Here is a 16,748-nt window from a genome sequence, read left to right as displayed (position 1 = left end):
TTTTGTTATATTTCATAAGATTTCCATATGATTTCTATGTTTCTAGTCAACATCTGCGTAGCCTGTGACACAATGAAAAAATACATAGATAACATTTAATCATTCCAACAAAACAAAACCTGACGAACCTAACGTAGCCTCAGTTATTGGATATTGTGTTATCTTAAGTCAGATTAGTTTAAAACAATAAATGGCATTTTTTTACATAAAATTTTACATTCGTATTACTCACTGTTGCCAGCTACGGAACTTTTACCTTTTTGTGTAAAAACAACTCAAACAAATAGATTTATGAACTTTTGATAATTAGTGTTTAGATTCTTTGCTAAATCATCTGAACTTGTACGACATTCAACTGTATCTCTGCATTATTAAAAATACTTATCTGATATTTGTATACGTCCATTCGTCTATATATATATATGTTTATATTTTTTAACTTATATCATAAGATTTTGCTATACTTCAGGATATCTTTGTACTGACTACTACGGTAGTTCAATAACAATAATCTTACTGAAGGGGATTTGTTTTAATAATTGCATTCCTCCCCCAGCCAAGTGTTAATTGATTCGTTATTTTCACAGCAACGATGATTCAAGTTATATGATAAAAAGTTGATGCGTTTGTTAGTTTTCATTTTCTCTTTTATCGTTGATTTGGATGTATAGGCGTGAAACTTTCGTTTATAAAACTTTAATGTACCGTACATAAATAACTTTAACAAGGAAAAGGTCGCAAAATGCTACCTCGGGAGGATTGTCTAGATAGACAATGACAGGTTCGGTTAACGTTAAGGTGGTTAATCTTCAGGTGAAATAAGCTTGGTTAATTTATTGAATATTGCCTGAAGCAGAGGAAAGAGATATCTTATTTCTCCCGTATGTATATACAGTATGTAAGGAACGACAGTAACGCCACTCGGGCATTCCATCAGTGAGAGAGTGTGATGAAATGGTTAGAAAAGCTTTATAAAATTCACATTAAACGATGAATAAACCTTAGGATAACAACCAACATATCACCATTCTGTCGCGACACACACTGACGCTGTTCCCACGCAAGCACTTTAAACACATTAACGCTCTTTTACACATAAACTTACTGCCTATCCCTCACTCTCGTACATACGCACACCATTGATTCATGAACATGACCGAGTAACCTCTAACATTATTACAGATGGAGAGGTGTTTGCCAAGTATTTTTTTTTTAATATAGAACACTGAATAGATTATTCGAATTTTAAACTAAAGTACTCTGTATCGTCGGGATTTTATATTCATGCATTGATCAAATCAGTTTTGAATGTCTATTTTTCATTCTCCTAAATTCGTGGAACATAATGCACAACATAAATTAATATGAATAATTCCCTGCAGCCATAGCCATTACCGGTCTCAGATATGATCATCGAAATGTAAATAAACTATTCCCGCCAGAATACACTCGTGACGTCACTTCCGTCTCCCTGATCGCCATTAGGCCACCCTGTATAAGTTGCTAGGGACTGGACAAACATCCTACTCGTGAGCTCATTTTCTGTGTCTGGACGAACATGATATGTAAACAGATTATTTTATTTGCTAAAATGCATTCATAACGTCACTTTCGTCCTAGTGTTGTCCATTAGCCACAGTATACAGACTGTCGACTCTGTTACCAGAAAAAAGCCCTAATTCTTCACTAGATATAAACCATGATGATCAAAAAATTATGTTGTGATATCATAAAAGATGTCTGGTTTATATTGAGGTAAGTGCAGGGTTGTGCACTGTTGATACTGTTGGATGCCGTCCAAGGTTCAGCAGTGGGCCGCCGCCACCACCAACCTCGTCGACACAACACTATAGCTTGACCTTGATCTGAAATGGTCGCGCTTTACTCATTCCCGACTTTAAAAAAATTCGTTTAATCAGACTCTCACTCAAGTTATAAAAATCCTTAATTATTTAATTCTTGAAGTCTTGAAAATGTCAATTCTTATTATGTTCATGTATTTGTCGAATACTATGAAGTGCTGATTGAAAATGTGTACTCAAATTTCTGAGGATGTAACATTTGTTCCATTATAATTTTGTGTATAATGCTTACATGATTAGCTCACACACAGGCCTTGTGATGTACATTACTTAAACCCGGTATTAAGCGTTCTGTGATGCGCATTCATAGGTGGTATGTTGTGTGTGAGCCAGGTCTTGAAAACGTGTGTTGGTGATAGCGACTGTTGTCCTAATACGCTTTACAAATAAATCAGCTTGAGCACACCTGCAGTTCCTGGTAGTGTGCGATGTTCAAGAAGTACAGTATCATTATTTCTCTCTGTTCAGATGACAGTGAAATAAAGGGAAGGAAGGAAAAGAAAGCAAACCTCACCTCTAGAAACGTACTGTCCTTCAGTTAACAAGGATCTAGATTAGCTTTATTTCCTGAATATTGCTCATATCTGCTACCAGGGGTCCTGTCATATCATGTCAGTCAGCTCTCGGTATTGTTCTAGGAACCTGACCAACATCCGCACACTGTGTTGTCATGTGGCTTACCTCCATGCCAAAGAATGTTTGCCAGACTTGAAAGGCTTCCATCAACCATTCATGTCTTCAACGAGAATGTCGAAAATTTGAAGTCGCGTGAGATCGTGTATAAAAACTTAAATATTAGATAGAAAGTATCTTGTATCCATTATATATTTTGGTAAAAAAAATTTGTTTATCGACGAAACACGAGTAAGATTTGCGCCAAATATAAATAGCTGCCATTGTTTGTGGTTTCCAATGGGGCCCACATTCTTCAAGGCATGGACGCCGAATTTTCATCCTCACTGGAGGAGCGAGAGGGCATTTCATCAACGACATAAAAATACCGGATATAATAGCACTGAGACTACGCCAGTGCCAGATAAGTTTCTAATTACCATGTATATTAGCTGAAATACGACAAGGATAAACCCAAACCTTTTAAATTAGACAATGGCATGACCTTTGACCTCTACAAAATGACCAACAATGCATAAATCCCACTTTTTTTAAACGAGTCATTGATCATGATATGACAGAACATTAGATCAAGATATTCGCAAGAGGAAGAAGCCTTAAAAAAAAAACCCTCTTCGCCCATCTGAGGAAAACACAGAAAGAAAACTCAAGTAATTAATGACGATAAAAAAAATGATTGTAATCACAGGACAAAAATGTTGAATTAAAACGTTGTATAATAACCTGCAAAATAAGACACAAGAAAGGAACTAGCAAGTACTGCAAAATACAATGGAACCACCCTTTCTTTTGGGCCCAGGCCTCAACACAGTCCGAGGGGCTACCACGCCCAGCACCTGGTGAGACACGAGGGTAAACAAACGCTGGCGACCCACCGCTGTCCAGGGAATAGCCAAGTCACGGACGAGTGTTTGCGGACCATGTTGTGGTGATGCTAAGTAATGCACACCACACCTGCAACAGGGTACTGGTACACAGCATTGCATGAGGTTTTCCATGATGTTGCCAATTACTTTTCTGCTACCTCTACTATTCCTTCCCCAGCTGTTGGTGTTACTTATAACACATGGCATGGCCTCGAGCAACCTCTCTTCTTTGATAATTAGGTTTCTACACACCTGTTTCTCTCTTGCTATTGGTCGTCAACAACGGTAAGATTACAGGCAGTAGTTACAAAGACAGTCATAGGTGCCAGCAACAGCAACTACCCGCTGTGTCACCACTCCCTGTCGCCATCCCGTATCATCACCCCGTGTCATCGCCCTGTCACCACCCTTGCATCACCATCCCTTGTGTCGCTACCCCTGCATTACCATTCTACGTCACCTTCCTCCATATGCGTCACCGCTTCTTGTCAAAGTTCTCGTTACAACTCAAAATGCAAACCAAGGTTGCGTTACATTACCAAGGCCCCACAGAAGTAACACCAGGACCAGTCCCACGTCTTCAGTAACGCTACCCATGAGTGTCCTAACAAGGCGACGATGAAAGTTAAGTCAAATTTATGGTGAAACCGAATTTAAGTTTGTCTGGCTTCATTCGACAATGTTTACCACAGCAGTTTGTAATAATAATAATAATAATAATAATAATAATAATAATAATAATAATAATAATAAGTAAAACATCTTAGTGCCGTTTCAACTATGGTGGTCTAAAACGCTGTCAGAGTTGAAGTGAGTTAGTCAGGTGAGTTGTAAGATCTTCAGTTTAAAGGGAAATGTCACCTTCCGTATTTTTTAGAATGCATCTTTGTGTCGAAACTTGAGCGAGTCAGTTATTTTCGGATTTACAGTATATAGTTTAGGGAATAAATACCCTGCGAATCATTTAAAAGCCCATTTTTGTTGTATTAGAATTTAGTCAGTTGCCCTCTGGCATGTTAACTTCGGGGGAAAGTATACTGAATAAACATGAGTTCTAAATTTTCAAGAAAAAGCGTCTAATGAGATAGAATTTTCTTCTTCACTATGTCTGCCTTTTGTTTTTATGATTTCCCGCTATCAATATGTAGATTAAATTGATTAATAAGTTATGTACAGGTAAACGTGTTATTAGTGCAGGTATGAGGTACCAAGGGTGGAACGTCATTGTATGGATGTGTCACCGGTCAGCTGTTTGGTCATCGCGCGGGCGCTGTCGCCTCGTTTTCTTAGTGATACTTTGTTTACTATCACTGTGTATGTACATTCGCTCTACCACTACTTGCTTACACACCCTCTTCCTGGGAACTCCGCGCATCACGTTTGCTCGGACCTTTTTTTATATATTATTATTTACAAGTCTCAAAGTTGGACAGATTTGTTGTTTCTCATAATGGAACGTGACCTTGGTTACTGAGCTGATGTTAATAGATACTGTAAAGGTGAACTCACTTTGTTGGTTAGGGAGGTGTGGTGTCGGCGGGGACCTCCTGTTGGACTACCCGGGCACAGGTACGCTACTGGTGCACTGAAGCTGGTGGGTGGTGTGGGGTGCTTCGCAGGGCGTCGTCGTGGGTCCGTGAGGCGGCTCTCTTGAGGATGGTGGTGGTGGTGGAGACTAGTGTGAAGGAGAGGTGGGTGGGTGCTCCAGCAGCAGCCAGTAGGGGAGGCAGCAGGCGGGGCGCGTTGCCAGCAACGCTCACGTTATTTCTGTGTGGCGTGCGTCACCTCCCAGGCACGACTCCTAGTGCCACACACCTCTGCCTCTGCTAATCTTATGTCTATTTGAAGAATTTTCACCATAAACATCACTTTCAGTTGCACAACTTAGTTACTGCATGATAAATAGTAATTAATTAGTGGAAATAAGCATGAACAGCAGAGGTGCGTAGTGCCAGGGATCAGTTATCCTCCGCCTACTGACGTAGCCACTACGTCACACTGTCCCTCGCGGAAATAGAAGCTTGATTCAGCTTCGTTGTATAGACAGCTGTCATGTATACATTCTGATGCATTAAATAACTCATAATGTGGGTAACAGTTTAACAGCTGTAATCACGTGATTGCTGTTAAATTATTTATGACGAAAACGCAATTAAAAAAATATTTTTGCATTCATATCCCGTAGTGGAAAGTCTGTTAACGACCAATGACTTTGTAATATTGAAGGTATTCGTTATAAGAAACTGGGCATTTGACCTATTTCTTCAAAAGAACATGAATTTTCTCTAGCGGTTATGACCCTGTTCTAGTATCGTGTTTTGATTCACTATCACAAAATTCATTAGCTTTTTTATCACTCAGCCTATCTGTTTCATCAGTACCTGAATGCGACCTTGTTACGCTGTGTACCGCTCTTTGACCTTCAACAGCGACCTTGACCTACTGTCGCCAAAACACATTAAGGTCGTTCTCTCAGATAGTATTTAGCCTACCTGGCCACCAATTCTAACATATTTTGTATTTATAAATAATGGAAGCCCCTCGAAATCGAGGATGGCCGGCCCAAGGGCCTCCTAGGCGTGAATTTGTTTAAGGTGTAAGAAGCTGTCGTTAACACAACAACCACACCCTAAGTTAACGAGCTGCATGACACAGTGTCAAGGAATAGTCCGAGAAGACCGGACAACTCGCCAACTGCACTGGTTAACCATTACCCGGGAATACGATACGCAAATCGATTAACATCCAGGTTCCCAATTACTGCTGGGTAGACAGAGGAAAATGGCGTAAAGAAACTTGCCCATAGTTTCACCCTGCCCGAGGTTCGAACTCGGGTCTGCTCGCTTGCAAGGCGAGGATGCTGGCCATTGCACCAGAGTAAATATATTAATCACTTCGCCCTACAGTTGGAATGAATAATATGTATACGTGGGTGATGATTCAGATAATAATGAAGAAAATATGATAAAGTTATATAATAACTATATACTAGATGGGAAAACTGAGCTCTAGAAGGACAGACAGTGGGCTAAACAACGATAAAACGCGAAACGTTGTCATTTAAAGCGTGCGAATTAAAAAATGTATAGTTTACGTCATTTTCACCATTCAATCTCCCACTTCAGTTGCCAAGTGTCACCAGGAGGATGTTTGAATGAAATATGACGTATTTCACAGTTTACTATGAGTAAATATTTTCACAAGGGAACGCTACACGGCGGATAATGTAGTGGACATTTCCCCTACAACCACAACTACAACTGCCGTTTGTCGCTGACTAGCCGACCCCTTTTCGAATTCCCCAGCCAACGCCTCGTGGTCTAAGGTCGGCCTCTAGCGCCGCCTAACAAAGCGGAGGTCAACTATCAAGCCACGCCTACCTTCGCTATATAAGACCTCACCTCGCCGTGACCTGCCCTTCTTCTACCTACAGCCACGCAGCAAGCAACACCTCCTCTGAGCACGCTCCCGAACCAGCTCCCTCTACTCCACGCTGCCACTTCCCAGCACCAAGCTGCACTGTACATCCAATACAATATGTATACAGAGAGCTCATTGTGAGTTTTCTTTCTCCAACCCATCCTGAGTGTGAACCAACATCACGAAACCCCACAAATGGTGACCACTGGAGAATCGCACTCACACAGGATGGAGGAGAAACTAATCACTGTCCCAGTCTTCAATCACTACATTGAAGACTGGCTTATCCACACGGAGGCAGCTCTCATCGGCTCTACAGCTACAGCCATACACCGCAGGTTAGACACCCTAGAGCAGCTCTGCTCCTCCAAGCATGCAGCTGCTCCTCTTCCTGCCCCAAGCGCCACGTCCTACCGACCCCAACACACCCGTCCTGCCTCAGACGCCGCCCCCAGCCCCCAGCACAGTGTATCTACCCCCTGTTGGTACCATCAACGTTTTGGTGCTAACGCTGGACGCTGTGAGGCTCCCTGCAACCACACAGCGAAGCGACATCGATGGAGACGAGTAGGCGCCATAACCTCCACCACCATCAAACAGCACATCACACGCCTTACTTCACCACTCCTGCTGCCCGTCACGACCTACTACAAACACTACGTCAGGAGGTTTCTGCATTCAAGGCTACTGCTCCACGCCAGCCTTCCAACCGCCCTGAACACATTCATCCCGCACCTCCTCTGCCAGTCTGCCCACCATTACCCCTTGCAGCACCACCTCGCCCACAACATTTCTGGGCACCCTCTTTTCTTCCTCAGGTACCCACTGCACCTGTCTTGCACCCAGCTGCTGTCATGGACCCTCTTCCTGACGTGGCCCCTGCTCCTGACGCGGACCCACACACCCCACCAGGCGCTACTGAGGACTGTGTACCTGCCGCGAGAGAAGCACCACATTCCTTGCCTCCACAACCCTCCTTCTCCCTCTGCTTCTCCCACAGATCTCGTGTCTCTAGACAAAGTTGTCTCCCGTAGCTGCCGGCTCATCCACACCCCGCCCATTGTGTCTCACATGTGGGATGCAACCCTGCCGACAACAAGTCTCCTGCACCGCCTGGGAAGGGGTAGTATTGTAGTGGACATTTCCCCTACAACCACAACTACAACTGCCGTTTGTCGCTGACTAGCCGTTTGTCGCTGACTAGCCCCCCTTTTCGAATTCCCCAGCCAACGCCTCGTGGTCTAAGGTCGGCCTCTAGCGCCGCCTAACAAAGCGGAGGTCAACTATCAAGCCACGCCTACCTTCGCTATATAAGACCTCACCTCGCCGTGACCTGCCCTTCTTCTACCTACAGCCACGCAGCAAGCAACACCTCCTCTGAGCACGCTCCCGAACCAGCTCCCTCTACTCCACGCTGCCACTTCCCAGCACCAAGCTGCACTGTACATCCAATACAATATGTATACAGAGAGCTCATTGTGAGTTTTCTTTCTCCAACCCATCCTGAGTGTGAACCAACATCACGAAACCCCACAATAACACCGCTCTCACCTCAGTAACTTATGATGAAAAGTGCCACCTTCTTCCTGCACAATAGTGGATTGGTTTGAGAGCTAATCCTGCATTCCAAGATTCGAGTCTCAGTCAAGTGGGAGTCTACTGTATATGGTTAAGTAACGTATTACAACACAAGTAACACCACAACCAAGGAATATCCAATTGGATATTCCTTGACCACAACAGAGGCTACCATCAAGCAACAACATCAAATGAACGCCACAAACGCGTCGGTGACAAAAGTAGAAGGGAGTCAGTGGGTGCTGCTACTAACCTGGGTGCTGTTGATGTCACAAACAATACGTTTTCTCTTCAAGCACAGAATTGGGCAATTACCTGCATAGCATCACTGGCAAAACGTAACCGGCAGGGTATGTTGTTTACAGGAGGACCAGCTACTTCATGAAATCATTGAATAGCAACAAGAGAACAGGCGTTGGCATTTCCGCAGACGATCCAACTACCAAACGTTTGTATTGAATGTTTGTTTACGTAGTTATGAAATTAATTTTATTTTCGAATTAACTAATTTTTCTCGAAGAGATACAACTGTTTCCAAGAAGGAATAGAAAAATCGGTAATTTTTTACAAGTGGACAACCATAATTTTTTTTTATTGAACAATGAACTCTATGGCAGAGTTCCTCCAAAGGTTTCTTAAGATTCGCCAATCAAAACAATAGAAGCACTTAAGATTATCAAGTTAAATTAAATATATTCTGGGTAATACTACTGTAAATGAACTAAGGAGCACTAGAAAAAATGTTTAAATGTTTGTTTTATTCGAGGGAGATGACAGCCCAAGTGCGAATCATAATATTTAAAAGCGGAATCAACTTTTTTCTTTTATTTATAAAAGCGGAAATCAACTGAGCACAAAACATTTAGATCCAAGCCCCAGGGATGTTGTGGGGAATGGGTTGTTTGGGTTCACATTCAGGATGGGATGGAGAAAGGAAACTCACAATGTGCTCTCTGTATACATGTTGTATTGGATATACAATGCAGCTTGGTGCTGGGAAGTGGCAGCGTGATGTAGAGAGAGCTGGTTGGTGAGGGTGCTCAGAGGAAGACCAGCTTGTGGGTTGCCATGCTCGCCGGCAGGAGCGAGGGCCGCCAGGCAGCGGCGGAGGAGGTGGTGTAGCTTGCTGCGGCTGTAGCTAGAAGAAGAGAGAGGTGGTTGGTGAGGATGCTCAGAGGAGGACCAGCTTGTGGGTCGCCATGCTCTCCGGCGGGAGCGAGGACTGCCAGGCAGGCGGAGGAGGAGGAGGTGTTGCTGGCTGGTTGGTGTAGGTAGAAAAAAGAGAGATCACCACGAGGTCAGGTCTTAAATAGCGGGGGGTAGGCGTGGCTTAGTAGTTGACCTCCGTGATATATGGCGGCACTGGTTGACCCAGACAAACGAGGCATACACTGGGGAATTCGTGGGGTCGGCTACGCAGCGACAAACAGCGTTTGTAGGGGAGAAATCCACTACAATACTCCCTCCTTCCCTCCAGGCGGTGTAGGAGACTTGTTGTCTGCAGGGTTGCATAGCACATGTGAGGCAGAACGGGCGGTGCATGCCTCATGTGAAACATAACGGCGATGGCGTGGATGAGCCGGCCGCTAGTGGAGGCAACTGTCTAGACACAAGATCTGTGGGAGAAGAGAGGGAGAAAGAGGGTTGTGGAGGCGATGAATGTTGTGCTTCCCTCACGGCAGGTACAGAGTCGTCAGATGCGCCTGGGTCAGGAGCAGGGGCTGCATCAGCAGAAGCGGATGAGGGCTCGTGACAGCAGCTGGGTCCACGACAGCAGCAGGGTGCAGGACAGTAGCAGGGAGTACCTGAGGGAGAAAAAAGGGGTGTGTGGGTCCGCACTCAGACGCATGGGCCGCGTCGGGAGCAGGGGCTGCATCAGGAGCGGCAGGGGCTACTGCTGGGCCGTGGGCGGCGTCTGAGGCAGGACGTGTGTGCTGGGGTCGGTAGGACGTGGTGCTTGGGGCAGGAAGAGGAACGGCTGTCTGCTTAGAGTCGCAGAGCTGCTCTAGGGTGTCTAACCTGCGGTGTAGAGACAGTAGCTGTAAAGCCGATGAGAGCTGCCTCTGTGTGGATAAGCCAGTCTTCCATGTTGCTTGAAGACTGGGAGCGTGATTTGTTTCTCCTCCATCCTGTGTGAGTGCGAATCTCCGGGGGTCACCATTTGTGGGGTATGGGTTGTTTGGGTTCACACTCAGGATGGGTTGGAGAAAGGAAACTCACAATGTGCTCTCTGTATACATGTTGTATTGGATGTACAATGCAGCTTGGTGCTGGGAAGTGGCAGCGTGGTTACAAGCGTGATGTAGAGAGAGCTGGTTGGTGAGGATGCTCAGAGGAGGACCAGCTTGTGGGTCGCCATGCTCACCGGCGGGAGCGAGAGCCGCCAGGCTGCGGCGGAGGAGGTGGTGTAGCTTGCGGCGGCTGTAGCTAGAAGAAGAGGGAGAGCTGGTTGGTGAGGGTGCTCAGAGGAGGACCAGCTTGTGGGTCGCCATGCTCTCCGGCGGAAGCGAGGACCGCCAGGCAGGCGGAGGAGGAGGAAGTGTTGCTGGCTGGTTGGTGTAGGTAGAAAAAAGAGAGATCACCACGAGGTCAGGTCTTAAATAGCGGGGGGTAGGCGTGGCTTAGTAGTTGACCTCCGTGATGTATGGCGGCGCTGGTTGACCCAGACCACGAGGCATACACTGGGGAATTCGTGGGGTCGGCTACGCTACAACAAACAGCGTTTGTAGGGTTGAAATCCACTACAATGTGATAAAGCCTTGAAAAAAAATGACCTGGGGTCTGGGGAAACACATACCCGGGAAGTTTTTACCATAGTTTTCTTAATTTTTCAGTTACTAATTTCGTGAGCTCCTAATAGTTAAAATACACAGTACCCAAAATCAAACATGTACTGTATGTTCATTGCAACAATATTTTTCATGCTTTTAGTCTTAATAATTATTTTACGAATTTAAGTTGTTACTAAACTTGAATTTGTGTAATATTTTTAATTGTACATCATAATTGAAAGAAGATACACTTGAAGGTAAGCTTTTTTTTTTGCACTGCATTGTGAGAATTCAAAATTTAATACTTACCAAAGGTATTTATCTCTAATGCACCAGCAACTTGAGTTTCAATAGCATATGTACTACTAAAATTAGAAAAATAAGCATGTTCCATGATATATACAAACAGAATATTTTATTCTTAGTTTTAATTGCATGGCTTGTTTTTTCTGGGAGAATAAACGCTTCTGTTTTTGTTGCTGGAAGGCCTCTCTGCTCTTCCTTGATTTGTTTAGCCATTTCCTCACTCTGTTTTCTTTGATTCTAACTGTTTCTTTAAAAAAAATATCCTTAATTTCTTCCTGCTGCAATATCTTCTGCTTTAACATGCTTCTTTACCTACTGCTGGAGTTTTATTGTACTGTACAGTACTGTACTGTACTCATGAATTTGACAGAAAATAATTTTGAAAATTACAGTGAATCAGTTTCAAGAAAATTTTTGGAGCACATATATGAAATGAATGTTAAACACAGTACTAAAATGAAAGTACTAAAATGAAAGGCAACTGCTATTTATAGTTTATTAATAAATTACATATATTACATTTTTTTTTACAATATATAGAATACACAATGTTACATATTTACACCAAAGGCAATATATTATGGTCATTTATATACTGTATCTACAGATTTCCAAAACTAGCAGACTGTTATAGACAAGTTAACCTATAACATTAACAAAGTTGATAAAGTAGCCGACCAAAAAAAAAAAAAAAATCTAACCAGCCACTATATGGCCACATTACAAGAAAATCATAGAACTTCAACATTTCATGTCAAGACAAAAAGAAAAATGCAGCAGGTACTGTACTGGTAAGAAAATAATTGTGCTACACCTTTTATTTCTAAATTAAAATTAAATATTTAAATACTGTAGTAAAGGGATTAATATTTTAAAGTTTCAAAACAAATATGTAGACGTGAATCCCAAGGGCCACATGTCTGGTAGATATGTTAAAGGTTTACTGTGCAAAAGGTTAAATGTTAAGACCAAAATAATAAAGCTTGTTAAACAATTATACAACATAAAATAAAAGTAGCAAGAACAAACTAATACTAATACAGATTACTTGAGTGTCAGAAGTCTTAAAATATCACCATCAACTCTGGAAGTTACCTTGTTTCACAGTTGGACTACACAACACAGCAGCATGACTTGGCAGTAACATCTCAAAACTTTTTATCTGTCAAGCTGCCAATATACAAACATCTCAGTTTTTGCGGTTCAACAATTAGGAACATGAAGTCTTGGACTATTACACAGTACTGTACAGTACTGGTACTGTATCTCCAATTGTAAAAGAAATGAGAAAAAAATATATACTTTGTCAATACTGTACCTCATTTTTTTCAGGATATATATATATATATATATATATATATATATATATATATATATATATATATATATATATATATATATATATATATATATATATATATATATATATATATATATATATATATACACAGAGTGGTCCGCTTAACGCGGTCAATAAAACCCACAGGGTACCGTGTTAAGTGAAAACTGCGCTAAGTGAACAACAGAACATATGGGATTAATTCCAATAGAAACTGGCCCGACCCCCAAACTCCACTTTTTGACGACACATAACTATGTTGTAGTAAAAATTTTATCTTAACTTTATAATGGTATGAAAAAACAAGTAATATAGAAGAGGTTAGGTTAGGAAAAATAAAGGTTAAGTTAGGAAAACTAAAAGTTATGTTGAACACTTACGTTAGTAGAAGAGATGGGTCCGCGTACGGGGATGGAGGCTGGTTCCGAGGCAGAGGGCAGGCTACTGGCCCTCAGGTGAGTCGCCATCACTGTCACCCACACTTGTTATGGCCTCCCTGACAAATCCCTCAAAGTCATCTTCACTGTCTCTACCTCTGTCACTATCACTGGCTTGGGCTGGCTGTGGTGGGTTGCGGGCGAAGAACTCGGTTATGCTTTTTTGACGGCTGGTGTTTATGTTGTCTTGATACACCTTGATGTACGGCTCCATAGCCTGCACCAGCCGGGTATGGAAGACTTCATAGCGGTCATCGTTATTGTCGCGGGAAAGGAAGGACTTCATTTTCTCTGCACACTCCATGGCACCCTTAATATCACTATGACTTAAACTGTGTTCTTCGGAGAATGACGCACCTTCTTCCTCCTCTTCACTGACGTGATCTTCTTCCAACATCTCGTCGGCAGTCACTTCAGGATCTCTGATCACCTCCGGGATGTCTTTGTTGGTGGTCTCGGAGAAGCCTTCAGCTGTAATATTGAGCGCAGCTTCTCTGGCAAGATCCACTGCTACTGCAACAGTCTGAACCTCACCAGTCACAGGTTCACTCCTCCTCTCACCTGGTATGCCATGCAACACATGTCTCCATGCGTGACGAATCGTAGCAATAGACAGCTGATCCCATGCCTCCACCAAGAAGTCTACAGCTTGTTTGACGTTAAACTTCTTCCAAAATTGTTTGACGAGAACTTCTTGAGTCGCCACCTCTTGTTCCTTGTCCTTGTCGCTTTTACTCTCGCTGTTGGTGTCACCCAGCTTACGCAACTCATCCTTGGTGTTGGTAGAGTCGTTCAGGAGCTTGAACTTCTTTGCAGAGTACGCAGCTTTCACATTGCAGATCAACTCCTGGACCATGGGCTGGATTAATGACGTAGTGTTGGGAGGAAGGAAGACCACTTTTACGTTGGGGTGACGATCCATAAGTAGGGGCGAGTGTCCAGGTGCGTTGTCAAGGAGCAACAAAATGTTGAATGAAACATTCTGTTGCTCGCATAATTTCTTCACGTCGGGAACAAAACAGTCGTCAAACCAGAAGAGGGACAGAGAAGAGGACATCCACGCCTTACGTGCGGTTAGCCAGTGGACATTAAGCTTGTTCATGTCCATATTCTTGTAGGCGCGTGGCTTGCGGGCTGTGTGAATCACCGATAACTTTGGTTTACAGGTACCGGAGGCATTGGTGGTAAACAGGACGGTGATGCGTTCCTTCTGCATCTTCCAGCCCCGAATCTTGCTGGCATTCTTTACAACGAAGGTTTTGGAAGGTAGCTTTTTCCAGAAAAGACCAGATTCGTCCATGTTAAACACCTGGTCGTCGGTGTACTGTCCTTCCTCTATAATCTCACGTAAGAACGGAGGAAAATCTCTAGCCGCCACACGGTCAGCACTCGCTTCCTCACCACCAATGTTGATGTTGGTGATCTTGTTCCTCTTCTTAAACCTATGCAGCCAACCAGAGGAAGCATTGAAGGGTTTGGGCTCTGCAATTCCCAGCTTACGTGACACTGCTGCGTATAGCTCACGTGCGTACTCCTGCACTGAGCGCGTGTCCACCGCCATGTTGCGTCGCGCCTGACGAATCAAATAACTCACCAGCAAATTTTCCACTTTTGCCAGCACCCTGTTCTGGCAATACTTGATCGTTGAAGCACCTGCAGACTTTGTGATTTTCATGTGCTCTTTGATCTTGGCTGCATCCTTCTTGATAGTGCGAATCGTAGATTCGTTGACGTCATGCTGGCGCGCGAGATCAACTTGCCGTGTTCCTTTCTCCAAATCTTGAATGATCTGGTACTTCACTTCGTAGCTTAGACCACGGCGTGTCTTCTTGGGCTTAGGGCGGCTGGGTCCAGGTAAGGAAAGGTCTCTCTCTGGTGGCGGTGGTGGTCCGGCGGAAGCCATTTCACAGAACAATGGATTCACGTATACACTGAGTGGCCTGGAGGGATGAAACTGCCGCGGCTAGGTGAAGCGTCGTCTTTCCTCCCTCCCTCCCCCGGGTGGACACGTCATAATACTTTAAGCCAATTACAGCTAGCAGCAGAGGGGGGTAGGGATGCAAGGCCAATCACAGTCCGATACGGCATATGACGTCAGTGATAACGCAACAGAGACATGCACTGCGCAACCTTACAGCGCGGCTTGCCCAAGCGGAGGGAGGCGGGAGCAGGCGGGTGGGGCGAATCTAAAAATAGCGTCTCGAGCCGGACACTCGCCGCGTATACGTGGAAAAAACCAGCATTAAGTGAAAGTTCGGCTCTGGCGAGGCACCGCGTGTACGGTAAATCGCACTAAGCGAAACCGCGTTAAGCGGGGTATTACTGTATATATATAAAATCCTGAAGTACTGACAAAGTCCTGGGACACTGTTTGTTTATACAGGTACTATACCTGTATACAGTATATACTGTATGAACAGTATGTTGAGAGTACAGTAAAGCTAAAAGTATTTTGATTTCATAAAGATACAAGAAAAGAAAATCAGTTTCAAACAATATAGAGAAAAATACAGTATTACCCCGCTTAACGCGGTTTCACTTAACGCGATTTCGCATATACGCGGTGCCTCGCCAGAACCGAACTTTCACTTAACGCGGTTCATCTACTCATATACGCAGGAAGCGGCGCGGGCACGATGCGCACAAGGTCGCCCAGTCATCAAAACATTACCGAGTTCTTCACCCGCCACCCACCACAGCCGGCCCAAGTCAGTGATAGTGATAATTATAGTGAGGATATGGACTTATATGGACTTTGAGGGGTTTGAAAAAGAGGCCCTGCAAGCCTCTGTGGTGGATAGTGTTACAATTGATACAAGTGATACAGGTGAGGGCCAATAATCTGCCCTCTGCCTCGGAACCAACCCCCCATCCCCGTGTGCCCAGCCATCTTTTCTACTAATGTAAGTGTTAAAAAACCTAATATTATTGATATTTCTCTTAATTATTAATTGTGTGTGCATACCATCATAAAGTTAAGATAACATTTTTACTACAACATAGTTGTGTGTCGTCAAAAAGTGGAGTTTGGGGGTCGGGCCAGTCTCTATTGGAATTAATCCCATATGTTCTGTTGTTCACTTAACGCGGTTTTCACTTAACGCTGTACCCTGTGGGTTCAATTGACCGCGTTAAGCGGGGTACTACTGTACTTGGAAAATTTTGGAAGAAATTAAAATTTCCAATGCCAAGAATGAATTTTCATGCCCATACAGTAGAATACTGTATAAATATTGCCCAGTTTCTAATATACATGTAATTGATAATGAAAAGTACATCACATGCAGTCTTGTACTGTACAGTACTTTATATCCGAATAAATCGTAAAAAAGCTCCCTCAATCACATCCAATCCAATATTTATGCAATTTGACATATCAGAAAGGAGTTTTTAATGTAAACATAGTGCTCATTTCTGCTAAATTTAAATTTTCATGTAAGATACCTGCAAAGTGCATGAACAGATAGGTATGCAATAAATGTGTCAAGTAATTAAACTTAGTCTTTTCTATTCCCTCATGTCCACATCTGTACTGT

General features: G+C 43.4%; 1 protein-coding gene across 1 annotated transcript in view; it reads right to left on the bottom strand.

Moving 5' to 3' along the window:
- Positions 1–5,128, bottom strand: part of LOC121879115 (FK506-binding protein 5-like) — an 83,309-nt gene extending 78,181 nt beyond the window's left edge. Inside the window, exon 1 of the mRNA XM_042385662.1 lies at positions 4,871–5,128. The gene's annotated coding sequence lies outside the window, so the exon portion shown is untranslated. The remainder of the gene's footprint in view (positions 1–4,870) is intronic.
- Between the last annotated feature and the right edge of the window lie 11,620 nt (positions 5,129–16,748).

Source organism: Homarus americanus, unplaced genomic scaffold (assembly GCF_018991925.1).
Source record: "Homarus americanus isolate GMGI-L3 unplaced genomic scaffold, GMGI_Hamer_2.0 scaffold4060, whole genome shotgun sequence".
Taxonomy (NCBI): Eukaryota; Metazoa; Arthropoda; class Malacostraca; order Decapoda; family Nephropidae; genus Homarus; species Homarus americanus.
The sequence above is the reverse complement of the archived record's forward strand: the minus strand, read 5'-3'. Positions and strand labels throughout refer to the sequence as shown.